Source organism: Leptopilina boulardi, unplaced genomic scaffold, assembly GCF_019393585.1.
Source record: "Leptopilina boulardi isolate dan_hultmark-lab unplaced genomic scaffold, ZJU_Lbou_2.1 LbouV2_376, whole genome shotgun sequence".
In the NCBI taxonomy this organism is placed as follows: Eukaryota; Metazoa; Arthropoda; class Insecta; order Hymenoptera; family Figitidae; genus Leptopilina; species Leptopilina boulardi.
In genome coordinates, this window is record NW_026137947.1 from 522,487 (window position 1) to 539,398 (window position 16,912).

Genomic DNA, 16,912 nt, shown 5'->3' on the forward strand with positions numbered 1-16,912 from the left:
TTTTAATTTTTTTTCTTTAAAAAAAAAAATAGGGAGGTTATAAATAGAAATTCAAGTAAAATTTTTCTTTTTCTCGAAGTAGAAGAGTTTCTTTTTCTTTTTTTTTGGGTTTGAAAATAGTTTTCCATTTGACTTTTTTTTTCTATTTCTTTACAATTTCTTGAGTAAGTTTTATAGCGAATTACTTTTCGAATGGGACCCAACGAACCTTCTGTCTGAAATTTTTCACATATCCTCTTTTTTCTCTCTCTTTCTCTCTTGTGTGGTCTTCAACTTATTTCCTTTTTCACCACCCACGCACGGATTTAAACTGGTTTCACGCCACACGTGATAATCTCAAGAATCCCGTTTTACCAACATTCTAGCAAATCTTTTGCCACGAAGAAAACGTATTTTTAGGGTTTTTACGCTTGTTTGTAAGATTTTTCCAACGTTATATATATATATATAAAAGTTATTTTTCTCCCCTCTAGACTCAAATTTTCTATTTCAATAAATTTTATTATTTTATTTATTTATTGGTCTTGATAAAAAAAAAGAATTTTATTTCTTTTTATTTAGTTAAAAATTATTATTATATAATAATAAAATGCTTGGTCTGTCCTTCTGTCCTAACTTGAAGTTGGTCTTTTCTGATTTCACGTGTTTTTTTGAATAGTAATCTTATGACGTGTCAAATTTTGACAATTCTTTTTCTCATTTTTGCCAAAAAATTTATTTTTAAAAATTAATTTTTAAGGTACCAGGGGCCAACGAATACATATTAAATATTAATTATAAAAACACAGGCCTCGAATCAACTTAAAGACACAAAAAGTCGTTTTAGTCGATATATATTCCAACAAAAAAGTGGATTTGTTTTTTATTTTAACAAAAATATTTTACAAAATTTTAAATAGAAAATTTTTTTTTTTAATAATAATCCTTTTCGAAGGATTAAAGTTGAAATTTTTAGAAATAATTAAATTTCAACAGATATTGTTAATTTTTAAACAATTATTAAATTTTACACAGAACTAAAAATAATTTATCAAACAATTTTTAGAAAACATTTTTTAAATTTAATTGAATTTTCAAAGATTTAAAATTGAGATTTTTGAAATTAATTGAAACTTTAAGTGATTTTTAATTAAATTTTTAGATGATTTCACTAAAAATTTATTAGAAAATGCGGACAAAATACAATAATTTGAAAATCATTTTTAATTAAAAAATGCTTGCAGATAGTTGAATTTTCAAAGAATATTATTAAAATAGTTAAAAATAATTGAATTTCCTTAGAGTTATAATTGAAATTATTAAATTTCAAAAAAAAAAATTTTCGATGGGAAATTTTAGAAATAATTAAATTTTAGATGCTTTCAAATTCAAATTATTGAAAATTCAATTAATTTTGAATTCAAATTTTTGAGAATAATTAAATTTTATTTGATTTTAAATTTAATAAAATAATTGAATTTCAGTTCATTTTGAATTGAAAATTTGGATAATTAATTTTGAATAGAAATTTTAGAAAATAATTGAATTTTATTTCATTTTAAATTGAAAACTTGGTAAATAATTAAATTTTAATTTGAAAATTTTTGATAATTATTGGTTTTTTAATTAATTTTGAATTAAAATTTCGGGTAATAATTGAATTTTAGTTTATTTTGAATTGAAATTTTTAAAAAATAATTCAATTTTATTGTGATATATTTTTTTTTAAATTATAAACCATTGTTAAATTTCATAAAAATTTTAATTCAAAAATAATTTTCATATAATTGAATTTGTGATGTATTTCATTAAAATTATTAAAAATAATTAATTTAGTGAAGAATCATTTTAGTTCAAAATTTGTTAAATAATTGAATTGAAGAAGATCGGAAGAAGATCTACATTTTATACTAAAAAAAAAATGTATTTTATTTACATTTTTTTTCAAATGTAAAAAAAAATGTCGCATTTTATTAAAATAAGTGGATAAAAGTCGTATTTTTGAAAAAAGTCGTAAAAAGTCGTATAATCCGAGGCCTGTAAACACATAATTTTCATTATTATTATTTAATATGTAATAATATTCTAATAAATTAAATTATTATTGATAATATTAATCTTTAATTTCTTTATAACAAACAATTAAATACTCAATTTGGCGCGATTGCGCGCGTTTAATTTTGCTAGTTTATTATAAAATAGAAAAAAAATTATAAAAATACTCGAACAATTTCTTGTGTTTCAATTATAAAAATTTTATTTATGCAATAAAATCTCTTTTTAATAGTGATAGAGTAGAAAAAAAAAATGTTTATCTTTTTAAGTGGTAATAAAGAATTAAATGAAACATGATATATATTTTTTTAGAACTCGCATTTCTTTTCATTCTTGGTTTTTTATACGCTTTCTTTTTGCGTCTTCTTTTATGACTTCGTACTCGGCTTTCTTAAAAGTCGATAGAGCTCGACACAGCGTTTTTTTTCTTATCAGCCAATGCCTTTCAACAATCGGTAATAAATAGAGATGTGAGAGATTTCTTTAAATGTCCCAACCTTCTCTCTCTCTCTCTTTCCCTCAAAACTTTTAGAATGGGATTTTCGGGAAATGGGCAATTCATGGAATTAAATCAGGCATCTCGCTTATGTTTCACGTCGTTCAATATAAAAAGAATTCTTTTATTTTTTTTTTTTAAACAATTTTCATTTTGAGACATTAACACAAAAGTATATAATTTGATTATCTATTTTTGTTTTACAAAATTTATTACATATTTTTCATTAATTTATTTTTTTTTTTCGAAAGTAATAACAAAATATACTTTATTTCCTATTTCGAAATAAACATTATGATTTGATTGAAGGGAGATCAGGATGAAACTTCCACCTACCTGTCGTCCCCTAAATTCTTCTTTTTTCCATTCACAGCATTCTGAATCTCACCCTCGTGACAAATTGAATAAATAAATTCTTCTGCTCTTTAATCTCGCTGTTCTTTTCGTATTCTGAAACAAAACAATTGCCAAACATGCTTTATTAAGATATTAAAAAATAATTAAAATATTTATTAAAACGTTAAATAATTAATAATAAAAAAAACGTTAAAATAATAAAAAACTTATTTTATTGTTTTAATATTATTATTTTTGTTATTATTAATTTTTTTATAAATATTTTTTTTTGTTACAATAAGTCTATTTTTTATAATTAATTAAATAAAGAAAAGTTTTAATTAATATTGGATTATTTTCCTTATTTATATTAATTAGTTAAAAGAAAAAAAATATTTATGTTGCATTTGGGACTATTTTACAAAGGATTATATTTTGTTAACAGTTTACTTATAGTTTATATATATAATATACATAGAAGATTATAAAGTGCTTATGATCAAATTAAAATTACATTAAACACTAATCTTGATGGCGAAAACTTGCCAAGCCCTTAAGTATAAAGTAATAGTCCTTGCAAATCACCCTCTGAAAGATTTCATTTTTTTCAAAAAAAAAAAAAGAAATATAAAAAAAATTATACTCAGAGAAATGGTATATTTTTCTCCGAGCCTACTAACTCATTTATTTATTGCAAATATATTTTATTTCATTAAAATAAAAAATTTATTTTAGCCAAAGAAAAATTTATTTCTGACAAATAAAATTTTTATTTACGCCAAATATAAATAAGTTAGTAGACTCTGAGACAAATATATACGTTTATTTAAATCAAATATATTTTATTTGGTTCAAATAAATCATTTCTCTAGGTGTAATGTTTGCAATACTTTGAAAAGTATATTATCGTTATTTTTTTTTCTATTCTTATATAAAGAATAAATATTTTTTTCTATTTGTAATAAAGAATAAGTTTTTTTTAATGAATTTTCTTTCAGAACATTTTTTTTTATATTTTCATAAATTTTCTTAACAAAAAAGAAGTAGTTAATATTCTAACAATATAATATGTTATAAAAGTATTCATTATTATATACTTTAATAGTTGAGTTCATAAAAAAAACTAATTTAACCACTTTAGATATTGTATATAGGGCTTCTAAATCCATACTCCTTCTTCTCCTATACAAGCTGGAGTTCTCTTAGTATTTAGTTTCCGATGTTTGTGCTCTTCTACAGCCACTAATTAATTAAAGGGTATCCCATAGAAAACTATATGTACACAAAAAATATTGACTTAAATTTACCCATCTTTTAGACGTTTGGTTCATGACTGTCAGTTTTCCCTTTTTTAATTCTACTTAATTTATTTACTCCCAAATTGCTTGTTATAAAACCTTTTTTTTTTTAATGTCTTATTAATTACTTTTTCTACGAAATAATATTTTTTTCTCGAATTATTAAAATATTCTCACATGAGTTTAAAAACAAAAAAATGTGACATAATTCAGAAATGTATCATTCAGAAATTAAAATCCAATAATTTAATTATTGGATTATCAATTTGAAATGAATATAATTTTATTATGTAGAATTTAATAAAATACGTTTTTTTTTTATTCATGACATAATTTTTTTTATATTTGGAAAAAAATATGAGATATTTACTCCGTTTGAATAAAAATTTTAACTTGAATTACTCTCTAAATCTGAATTAGTAAAAATGTTTACTAATGTAAATTAGTGAGTCACTTTTAGCTTTAGAATTAGTAAAATTTTACTAATTTTTAGTAAAAGTTACTAATAATTAGTAAAATTTTACTAATACAGAAGCAAAAAGTGAGTCACTAATTTAAATTAGTAAAAATTTTTTTACTAATTCAGATTTAGAGAGTAATGAATCACTTTTTTGTAGTTAAATTTAATTCAAAAGCAAAAATTGAATCACTAATTCAAGTTAAAATTTTAAATTTAGAGAATATTTTGATTATAATTAATTGTGATATATATTTTCTACATAACTAATTATATATTTAATAGTTAGTTTAAAAGGATTTTAGTGTCAGGAATAATTTGAGGTCATTAATAGGTTTTTGAATAGTAATAAAACTGATTTTCGTTCGAAAACAGCTAACCACATTATGTGATAGAGGATACTGGGAATATATGAATTTACAGGTATAGATATATATATATATATATATATATATATATATAGAGAGAGAGAGATGGCTTTAAATGTGTGTACGTAGGAGCAATAATTACATTGGTGACTCACGTTTCATTGTGAAAACGAGCGTGATTTTGTTTCGTGGCAATAATGTTATTAACGATAGGTTATCGGCGTTCACCTGCCCGATCGGCGCACTCTAATACACACGTTGAAGCTGAAATTGTGTTAGGCAATTAATTCGTGCGAAACTTCCTTTTTTTTTATGTATATAAATATAGTTTTCTTTTTTTTCTATTTGTGAAAATATTTTTTTTTGCTTTTTGTAAAATAATTTTTTTTAATCTAAATTTTCAATTTTATTTTTTTTTTTACTTTTTCGTTAGGGTTTTTTTTTTAAAAAAAATTTAATCTAATTTCATATGAACGCGCGGACATTTAATAATAATTAATTTCTAAATTTCTCTTTGTTCGGAGAAATGTTTAATATGCGTTATGTGTTTCTTGTGTGTTTGCAATTACCCTGCGGTTACGTTTTCCAAATTAATCGGTATCAACTTTGTTTAAGTTTAATGATATTGCTAGTGATGTTTAAATTAGAGTAATCTTTTTTTATTATAAAATATATCACTGTCGAATTGGGAAATTAAATTAGTACACCCAGAGAAATATACAATATGATTTATTTGAACCAAATAAAATATAAATAAACGTATATTTGTCTCATATAGCCTACTTATTATAAATAAAAATTTTATTTGTTAACAAAAAATTTTTTTTTGTCTCAAATAAATTTTTTATTTAAATAAAATAAAATAAAAAAATTAATTTCTTATCAGTTAAAATAAAATTTTGTTGTTTGAAAATGATAAAATATCGTTTATAAATAAATATCAATAAATAGTAAAAGAAAATTTGTCACTTTGATGCGATGCGTGCGCTATCGTGTGACCCCTCGTGAAAATTGAGATTAATTTATGTCTCCTAGTTTCATAGTGGAGATCTTGCGATAGAGCGTGAATTATGCACATTACCTGATCCTCTACGTGACACATGAAATTCCTAACTTTGTGTGGTATGTTAGGTAACGTCAAATTATTGCACCTTATAAAATAAAACTTACATAAATTTTTATAAATATGTTTAATATCCTAAAATTAAGTGGAAAAAAATTAATTATTTTTTTTTTTTTAATTATTATTATTTTAACGCAAAACTAAAATTGAAATATATTTCGCTGATATATTAAACAGAAGGGAAATAATAATCTACTGATATAAACAAACGATATCCGTTATCAAAAGAAAATATTACTTTTGTTTACCTTCAATATGCATACAATAATTTCGTTATTTAAACATTTATATTGAAAACGTGTTCAAGCAGCTCTCGATTTATCTTTATCACACATTCTCTCACAATAAATAATAACAAAAGCTATATATATATATATATATATATACAGGATTGCGTGCTTATTTTCTATTTTGCTCGTTCATATAAAGTTCATTTTGTATCCAATTTAAAATTTTTATTTTCTATTTTTGTAATATTAATTAAAGTATATGAAAATTTAAATTGAATGTTTAAAAATATAAAACGAAAGATGAGGAAAATGAAAAATTTCTCTATTTTAAGATAATGTATAAAAAAAGAAGAACTTTTGCGGATGATAATAAAGAATACAAAATGGTTTTTAATAATATACTAAATTGATAAATTTAGCTCTCTCTTTTGATTATTTATAGTCGAAAGAGAGAGAGAGAGAGAGAGAGAGAGATTGAAGTATCCGTTTGCACAACTCTCCATTGAGAAAAGGGAGTGCGATATTTCTAGTTTAGAAAATGGGAGGATGACGGCGAATGAAGTCAAATGGGTCTAGCTACAAAAAACAAGGAACTTCCGCCAACCAACCTCTCCATCGATTTTATCGCACACACCTGAACACATATATATATATGAACCCATGAACGTGTATATATATATATATAAGGTACTGAGCACACTTCACGAACATATCCAGACTAGCGCGGATTTATTTTACCCTTGCACCCTCTACACCTTTTCCCATACACGAAGCTTTTAACAAACCCCGCTTCTATCCGAGAAGGAGGAAATATCTTGTGCTTCGTGGCGTCACGTACAGCTCCATAGATTTATCTTCCGTCCCTGGAAATTTATATTTCATACTGTCGATCGCGGCTTAACGCGCCAGATCGCGAACGTGAACTTTGCTAGCCGCAGTAGTGTAAGTCGAGTTATGATCGTCCGTGCGTAAGTTCAGTTGACTTGGAGAATATATATATATATATATACATATATACTCCATTTCGAATAAATTACTTATCCATGAACAATCACACACTTAAAAAAAAAGTATTATCAGGGTTGCTATGCTTTCTGGAAACTTGGAAAATTTAGGGAATTTTATTTGTTATGGAAAAATCAGGGAAAAAATAATGACACTGAAGTTACCAACGTTGAATCGATGAAAAGAATTTTTTTTTTCCTCAGATTGAATATTTCCCCGCCTTGGTTAAGGATTTTTAGTGTTTAAGGATGTATTTGGGACCAAAATAAAGAAGTTTAAATTTAAAAAAATTGGTTCTTGGCCTTAAAACTAAACTGAAAACGAAAAATTCGTTCGTTGATTCGTCGAATCAACGTTGGTAACTTCAGCGTCATAAAAAATATATATAGGGGAGAGTGGGTCAAAACCGGGTACCTTTTTAGAATTTTCGGCTTAAAAAGAATCTATCAAATAAATTAGTTCGAATCTCGTTGAAAATTCTTCCTTGAACATTAGAGAATGAGAAAAATAAGGTCGATTGTATGAAAAAATTTTTTTTGATTAATTTAAACCAGGTTTTTCAAAAAAAAAAAATGCAAAGTACCCGGTTTTACCCCGATATGGTGGGGCAAAACCTGGTACTATAAAGAAAATATATAAATCATTGGAATATTCTTTAATTTTTTGTTTAATTATTATTATATATCACTTAAATTATAGAAAATAATTAAAATACAATAAATTTAATCAAAATATATTATATTAATAACAGAGTTAAATCTTTTAAAATGAAATTTTTCATATTTTTATTAATTTTTTTTATCATTTATTTATCGATATGGTAAATAACTGATATATCGAAAGTTAAACATCGATCTCGGAACATACATGTCGATTCTTTGGAGAAAAAATTTAAATATGCATAGTGTAATGGTATTTATATATATATATCCGGTTTTGCCCAATCGTTTGGTACCCGGTTTTGCCCCGCACTGCATTTTTTAACAAAATATAAAATTCTCAGCTTATTGTTAATAATTTAATAATTACTTTTAATGAAAATTATTCGTAAATAAATGCTGAAAAAGATTTTATACTTGCCGAAACGAATATATCGACACAAAAAGTTTTATAAGTGATTTACTTTCGATAAAAAATTGGTTTTTTTTTGACCTAAAATTTAAATAGTCGCATAAAATATAATAAATAAATTTTTATATACTGGTTATGTAATTAAAATGATGTTGGTTGTAATATAAAAGTTATATGTAATAGGCGACACAAATGGAAGTACCTATCATGGAAAACTGGGGGTACCCGGTTTTGCCCCACTCTCCCCTAAAACACCTGGCAAAAAAATAAAATTCATTAAAAACATTTCTTTTAATTCTATGTGTCAAAGAAACATTTTTCTTGATGTAGATTTTAAGAATTAAAAAAAAAAAAAATTTTGTTCGAGAAAAATTGTAGCAACCCTGAAGTTAGTATAATTTTAATCCAGAAAATAAAAATAAATAAATTAAAAAAATGAATAAAACAGAATTAAAGAAAAAAAATATAATAATTTTTATCCATTTCTTATGTTGCAGGTGAGCCTATTTAGTACCAATCTTCTTTATATGTAAGTATTTAAAAATTTTAGAGTATTTTTTCCATCAATAAGTTAAAAAAAATTGAATATATTATATATTTATTGATACAAGAGAAATATTGAATTTGTTTTCTCTGTATTATTGTTTTATTACATTGATCCATTTATTTTTGTTGGATTTATTTATATGATGCAATGATATTCCTTATATATTTGCCCTCTTATTTCCCCAATTACACACGTTTTATATTAATATATTTCTTGTGTATAAAATATGACGATTTTTTTGATAACAAAAGTTATAGGCAGGGAATATACAATAAGCAAATAAAATAGCTTTATAAAAGCCCGTGTAGAAATTTCCCTACCAGGGCCCTGGTAGTGAATAATAATCTGGTCCCAATCAGGGACTGTTCAGGGCCAGATTAGGGCCACGAGAAAAATGGGGATTTCCTAATCAGGGACACATCAGGCGTAGCGTCACATTCCCGCCCGATCCGGCCCCGATCCGAGCCATGGCAAAATTTCTACACGGGAGCTTTATATAAAAAATATATATTATATAAACAACTATATAGTTACTAGATGGTCATTTTTTATTAAATCATTTAATGAAAACAAATTTTATGGATAAAAATTTTGTGTAGATTATAAATTATAAAATATTCTTGAAACAGTGATGAAAGTCAGTTTCAGTTAGATGGGAGTGTAGAATTTGTGTTGTAATAGTAATAGTAGTAAAAGACAATTTTGGTCAGACAAGAGACACGAATTCATTAGAGTAACAGTGGTAAAAGTCAGTTTTAGTCAGACAATGTGTTAACTTACGGGTTTAATATCAGTGATAAAAATGTATTTTAGTCAGACATTGTTAAATATGATTGAAAATCAGTGATGTATTGTTTTAGCCAAACAAAATGTTTTTAAATTATATTTCAATTAAAATTTCTAATTAAATTAGAGTATATTTTAGTATAAGTACTTTTAGAAATTTTTGCGCCTCTCTGAAAAATTTTGTTTTTGGAACTAGAAAAAAATTCACTTCTGAAATAGTCAAGTATTCTGTATTTTACTAAAGTATTTTGTACTTTAGTAAAGTATTTTTTAGTATTTAGTGTTTTCTTTTACTATTTCCTAAGCAAACGTTGATGAGTAATGCTCAGAAATTGAGGACAGTTTAATTACATTTAAAATAACAGAACGTTATTACTGACAAATTTTTTATATCAGTAGTAAATGTAAATTTTAGTCAGACTGTTAATAAGTTAGTAGTGAAACATAATTATAGTCGGACAAATCATTTTTCTTTTGTCTACTTGGCAACAGTAGTAAAAGTTATTTTTGGTCAGACATATCAAATTTTTGTAATTTTGTACTGAGAGTAGTAAAATTTAGTTTTAGTCAGACATTTCGAATTCTTGTTATTTAATACTGTAAGTAGTAAAGATCAGTTTCAGTCAGACAATAAGTAGTAAATGTCGATTTTAGTCAGACATTTCGAATTTTTGTTATTTAATACTGTAAGTAGTGAATGTCAGTTTCAGTCAGACAATAAGTAGTAAAGGTCAATTTTAGTCAGACATTTCGAATTCTTGTAATTTAGCAGTGAAAATAGTAAAATTGTTTTATAAAATTTTTCTTGATTTCAGTAGTAATAGACAGCATCAGTCAGACAATACTTTTCTTTGCTTTTTTTGTGATTCTTTTTCCTTGTTTGTGTGATACCTATGTGGGTCAGTAAGGAAGAAATTAATTTATGATTTGACGATGAACTCAAAATCGCGTTCGCATTGTGAATTCATTCGTTGCTGTTTAGTGTTGGTACTGTGCTCACCCTAATAATGTATAATTGATAATGTGAATTGAGTGTTCAACGTGTGCAATGATTTACACGAATTGTGCGCGCACACCCTTCGGATCGCTGAGTGAACAGCGGTAAGCATTAACCCTGATTAGGACATGCGAGTGACAGTTTCGTAATCCCAATGGTGGTACCACAGGTGGAGAGGTAAAGTGGTCCTAAGATCCGTATAGTGGGCACACACAATTATATTGGGAAACTACTCTATTCACTCTCGATTCTACACAAAGTCCATATGTAATCATCAGCATTCAAGAATGTTGTGCATTATCGCATTTGATAGGGTTAACGATTCTTACTATCTGTATTATATAAAATAATATTTTATATTTATATAATTATTATATATTATTGTTGAATTTGGAAAATTATAGATTTTATTACCAAAAAAAAAATATTTAATTTAGTTGGATATCATTAAAAAAAAAAAGTTGTGTTCATGCGCGATAAATAATTTTAAATCTAATTTTTACTTTTTTATATGTTTGAAGTAATTTTTATGGTATTCTGTTACGAGGGAAGAACGATGAATTTGTTTATCTTTGTCAAATTTTCAAGCACGGATGACAGCGTTTTCAATCTCGTCCTCTGTTTACCCCAAAAAGTAATAAAGGTAACGACGTTTACCTGGTCATATAGTTTTGTATTCAGTTTTATGGACCAGTTTATGAGACTTATTGGATCCTGCGGCTCTGGACAAAACCGCTATTACATTTTTCGCAAAAAAAAAAGTTTTAACTTCTTTTCTCTTTTTTTTTTTGTTGAGAATATATTTGTTGACATTCTTTTTTTTCTCCAAGTAAAAATATCTATCGTTTTTATGTCAATTACAAAAAAATTTCCTTACAATATAATTATAATTTATATTATTACTATTATCATTATTTTTATTATTATTAATTCATATACGTGAAATAATTGGTTAGTAGAATATAGGTATATATAAAAAAGTAAATTTAATTTAGAAAAGAGAATTAATAGGCAAATGAATGAGAATATATTTATAAAACTTGTTGAAATAATTCTTTTTTCTTTTTTGATGTGGGGAAATATAACGAAAGAAATGGAAGATTATACAATTAGTTTATTTTTCAAACCCCTACATTATACTGACTTGAAGCCTAATTACGAAGAAAAAAAAAACTGACTCCTCGACTTTATACCTGAAATTCCCCTCGATTTCAGTATGTGGATTCTCACGTACCCTTCAAAACCCCTTGTTATTACGTGTAGATATATTAACTACGAGTTTATGTGTGTATGTGTGTGGGAAAAGGTTGAACTAAATTAGATATAAACGTCAATCAGAGAAAATAATGAAATTCTTAAATCAGAAAATTATTTATGTATTTTATACAGTGAATTTCATAATTTATATATTGTTAAATTATTATTCGACATTATTTTTTTTTTACTATTAATTTACGAGAAGTAATATAATAATATATTAATAGTATTATTATTGATAATATTTTATAATTATTTAATATTACATACTAGAAAATTTGTTTATTATATTTAATTATAATATGTTTTCTTTTTTTTTTATCAAATTACATATAAATGGAAATTTTTATTTCTAATTAAATTTTATTCAACACGTTGACATTTTTATGCATATGCAAATTAATTTTCTGGTAATTGACATTAATTAAATAAAATATGCTATTTTTAATTAACCTTTTATTAAAAACCAATGATCAGTATACTAATGAAAGATTGACATTTTCACAGAAAATTAAAAGGCATTAAAATAAGCTGCAACGCTTATTCCCATGTGGAAAAAGTAAATAAAATTTATATTGCAAATTGAATATATATATTTTATATATAAATTATATTTAAATTATATTTAATTTTTTCCCATGAACAAAAATTAAATATAATTTTTACATAATTTAAATATAAAAAATATATACTCAATTTAAATTATATAAATTATATTTACTTTTTCCACATGGGTTATTTTAATCCAATTTTGCTTATTTTAATCCATTTTGGTATTAAAATAAGCAAAATTGGATTTAAATAATAAGCGTTGCAGCTTATTTTAATGCCTTTTAATTTTGTGTTTCAATATATATATATATTTAATCTTTATAGGTCAAAGTTTAAAAATATTTTTTCATTAATGAGATTTATAATCGCTAATTTTGTTGTTGAAGTGACCTTAATAAAAACAAATTCATTAATAAAACTAATTTTATTAATATAAATAATTTTATCGATTTATATTTTAGTAAAAACATGTTGATAATGAATAAATAACATTTTTGCCCGAAAGCAAAATTTCTATACATTTAATTAAATATAATGTATGTTATTTTAGTATGTAATTCTGTTACAATGTAAAAAAATATTTACATGCTTTTAGCGGAAATATTATTGATTCAATAGATTATTTTAATTATCAATTTATTGTAAATATACGCTGTTTATTAACTGGAACATTGGATTAAATAAATTACAAACAAAAAAATAGAATAGAATAGAAATTCAATATAGCAAAAAAAAAATATATATATATATATATATATATATATATATATATATATATATATATATAGGAGTTGGAAGCAAAAATGTAAGAGTAAGCAATTGGTAGTAGCACCGTCCTGTCGCGTGGAAAGGGGCCTTAGGAACAAGCTCAACCCGGATTAAGAGATTTTCGTTCGAATTTCACGTCAGTCAAGCCAAAGGCAAGATAATCCTCTATAGACGCTCTGCTGCTTCTGAAGCGCGTGCGAAATAAATAGCGAACTGTCGTGGGTGTACGGCTTATATAATAACCACGTGCAACATAACCGATGTTCGGGATCTCAATTCGTTTGCTGCTATATATATATATACATACATACAAAAAGGTACAACGTTTTACACGCTTCTCGTTTATACAAGCCAGAGCCAAGAATAAGGGATTAATTCACGCTTGTTTTTCATAGTTGCCACAAAAATAAATCTCATAGACACATGGGTTATCGTGATTCTTGGCGCGATGAGGAAAAGACCTGAGAAAGACGTGATGTCATAAAAATACTATAGATGCATGTATACTACAAAAGAGGATAAAAAAAATTTTGCATACACTTTTTTTTTTCAAAAAATATTACAATTTTCTTTTTTATATTTTTTATCTCAATGACTATTATTATTAAAAAACTACAACAATAGTAATAAAAAAGTTTTAATATAATATTAATAATAATAATAATAATAATAATAATAATAATAATAATAATAATAATAATAAAAATAATAATAATAATAAAAATAGTAATATTATTAATTGTCCCGTATAGTAGAAAATAAATAAATAATAGTAATAATAATGGATTACTATATTACTATTAGTATTATTATTAAATAATACTGGTAATAATATACACTGAAAAAAAGAATTTATTTGATCTAAGTAATCGGTTACCTTACTATCAAATTAATATTTACTTGTACTAAATAATGTTTATTTGAATTAAATAAATTTGATTTGAATCAACAATTTCTGTATTTGAAACAAATATTATTTACTTGGACGCAAATAATAATTATTTGATATAAATAAATATTTGATACAAATGAATATTTCTTTGGTACAAATAAATATTTGATACAAATGAATATTTCTTTGGTACAAATAAATATTTGATACAAATGAATATTTCTTTGGTACAAATAAATATTTGATACAAATGAATATTTCTTTGGTACAAATAAATATTTCATACAAATGAATATTTCTTTGGTACAAATAAATATTTCATACAAATGAATATTTCTTTGGTACAAATAAATATTTCATACAAATCAATATTTATTTAATGATAGTCAAATAACCTATTATTTGTATCAAATCAATTTTTTTTATTATATGAATAAAATTGTAATTAAGTCATTAAAATAGAAATTTGTTTCGCTAAGATTATTATTATTATTATTTAGGCATATGTATGATGTATTTTGACCAAAATTTACAATTTTCCTATCTTCCATATTGTGGGTTTATATGGTTAAGTAGTTTGAGGAAAACGACATTGAACCAACCACAAGCTATTGGCCAACCACTTATTGAACACCCTAATAACTTTGCCATATTTCACCCTACTGGAATGTAAATCCGATAACGTGAGCCTTATGCGTATACATATATAATATATACATATATATATGACTATGGCTTTTTGGAAGAGACTCGTATGGTTTCAAAACCCGGGATGATGTTTTATGGTAAAGTTATGTTTCGCTAATAAAGGGCTGTCGTTGCATTTTAAAATGACTAAACACAACTATATATGTATACAACCATACGTGTGTCGCATGATGATAAACTGTGTGACCTTCTTTAAACCCCCCTTGCCAACCCTCTTTTTAATATATTCACTACCTATATTTTTCAACTATATGTTTGCAATTTTGTTTTTTATATATTTATATATGTTTTATTTATATATATATATATATATATATATAAAGAGAGAGAGAGAGAGAGAGAGAGAGAGAGAGAGAGAGAGAGAGAGAGAGAGAGAGAGAGAGAGAGAGAGAGAGAGAGAGAGAGAGAGAGAGAGAGAGAGAGAGAGAGAGAGAGAGAGAGAGAGAGAGAGAGAGAGAGAGAGAGAGAGAGAGAGAGAGAGAGAGAGAGAGAGAGAGAGAGAGAGAGAGAGAGAGAGAGAGAGCTGAAGGTTTTGACATAAAATAATATTGATCGTAAGGACTGAGTTATGCCCTTTTTTTATTCGATACTTCTTTTAAGTTTATGACTCGAAAGTGAACGACCATCTTGGAGAGACAACCTTTTGCCTTATTTCAAGTCAGTACTTGAAAGGTTTCGATTTTTCTCTAGGTTGATCTCATGATGATGTTTAAGATTTCATGTACCTTTGACGCTATATATATATATATGTCTTTTACGGAAGTCTTACGTACATTAGTATTTTTTTTGTCATTGATGTCACATTTTTGGGAAGTCAAGTGCAAAAATGGATGTCTTATTTTAAGACCCTTTTTTTTGGTATTAAAATAAAAACCAATTTTTCTGCAGTGATATAAAAATTTTCACTAATTTTTATGCAAAAATTTTACTATTTGATTTAGTAGTTCTTTTTTACTATTTGTAAAAATATAATTTTATTATATTAAGTAATTTTTATTAATTTGAATTTTATTATAAATCAAATTGTGAAGCATTACCTCATTATGTTATAATAAGAATTATTGATTATTGGTAATCGAACATCATTATCCCTTGCCCAAATTATTAGTAGCTTTTCTGATTATCAGAAAAATAATAATTACTTTTAATTTTTAAAATTTTCCAATTTTATTTTAGGGTCTAAAATCTATTGGTCCGAAATTGAAAATAAATAAATTGGAAAATCAGTAGTAAAAGTAAATATTTAGTCAGCCATTTTAAATGTTAAAAAATCAGTAGTCCTCGGAAAAAAAACTCTACATCAATAAACTGTATAATTTATTTCGAGTACTGTATATTTATCGACAAAATAAGAGTTCAACTTTTTTTAAACTCTCTCTTTCTGTTTCTCTTAGTCAGATCACAACACGAATTTGTAAGGGATGAACGAATAAACACAGGAGTATTTATAAGCGAGACCTTTATATATTCCTTGGATTATTCATTTGAAAAAAAAAAAATTTTTTCAAATACTTTTCCACTCACATAAATAGCAGTATAATTTTTATTTAATACATAAGCTTTTATTTAACATTATATGTGCTTTTAATGTGTATTTTGACTGGTGACTTTTTTCTGATTCAAATATAGTATATAATAAATTCAAAGGTTTCCTTTTTTTTTGTAGAGAAAAGGTTTGCGTTAAATGAACTTTTCGCGTGTGATATTAAATTATGATGCTGACATTAATGCTCACTGGTTTCTTTCTTTCTTACTTTTTTTTCTGCATTTTGACAGCACCCTGGGGTTCATTTTTATATGAGTGCACCCATACCTGTAAGTATAGTTCTGTATTCAGGTACTATACATTTCCATATATGTAGCTTGGCCATACGCCACCCTTCGAACAGTAGGAACCTTGTGCGGCTTTATATTTCGACCTCTTCACGCGTGACATCATCACTGAATTACGTGAGAAGGATTCACAAACGTAATGTCATGTATATAT

At 25.1% G+C, this 16,912-nt stretch overlaps 1 protein-coding gene and 1 long non-coding RNA gene across 9 annotated transcripts in view; one reads left to right on the forward strand and one right to left on the reverse strand.

The window, feature by feature from the left end:
- The window catches only part of LOC127287858 (tyrosine-protein phosphatase Lar), a 434,077-nt gene that overhangs the window by 102,307 nt on the left and 314,858 nt on the right, over nucleotides 1-16,912 (forward strand). Inside the window, exon 3 of one of the 7 annotated variants that reach the window (XM_051314984.1) lies at nucleotides 8,916-8,947. The exons of the other annotated variants lie outside the window; for them this stretch is intronic. The gene's annotated coding sequence lies outside the window, so the exon portion shown is untranslated. The remainder of the gene's footprint in view (nucleotides 1-8,915; nucleotides 8,948-16,912) is intronic. 7 annotated transcript variants of the gene reach the window in all.
- The window catches only part of LOC127287861 (uncharacterized), a 120,865-nt gene that overhangs the window by 67,664 nt on the left and 36,289 nt on the right, over nucleotides 1-16,912 (reverse strand). The window contains exon 3 of one of the 2 annotated variants that reach the window (XR_007843943.1): nucleotides 2,867-2,980. This is a non-coding gene — a long non-coding RNA (uncharacterized LOC127287861). Of the gene's footprint in view, nucleotides 1-2,667; nucleotides 2,981-16,912 lie in introns of those variants that run through there. The other variant, XR_007843942.1, reaches the window with a different exon arrangement.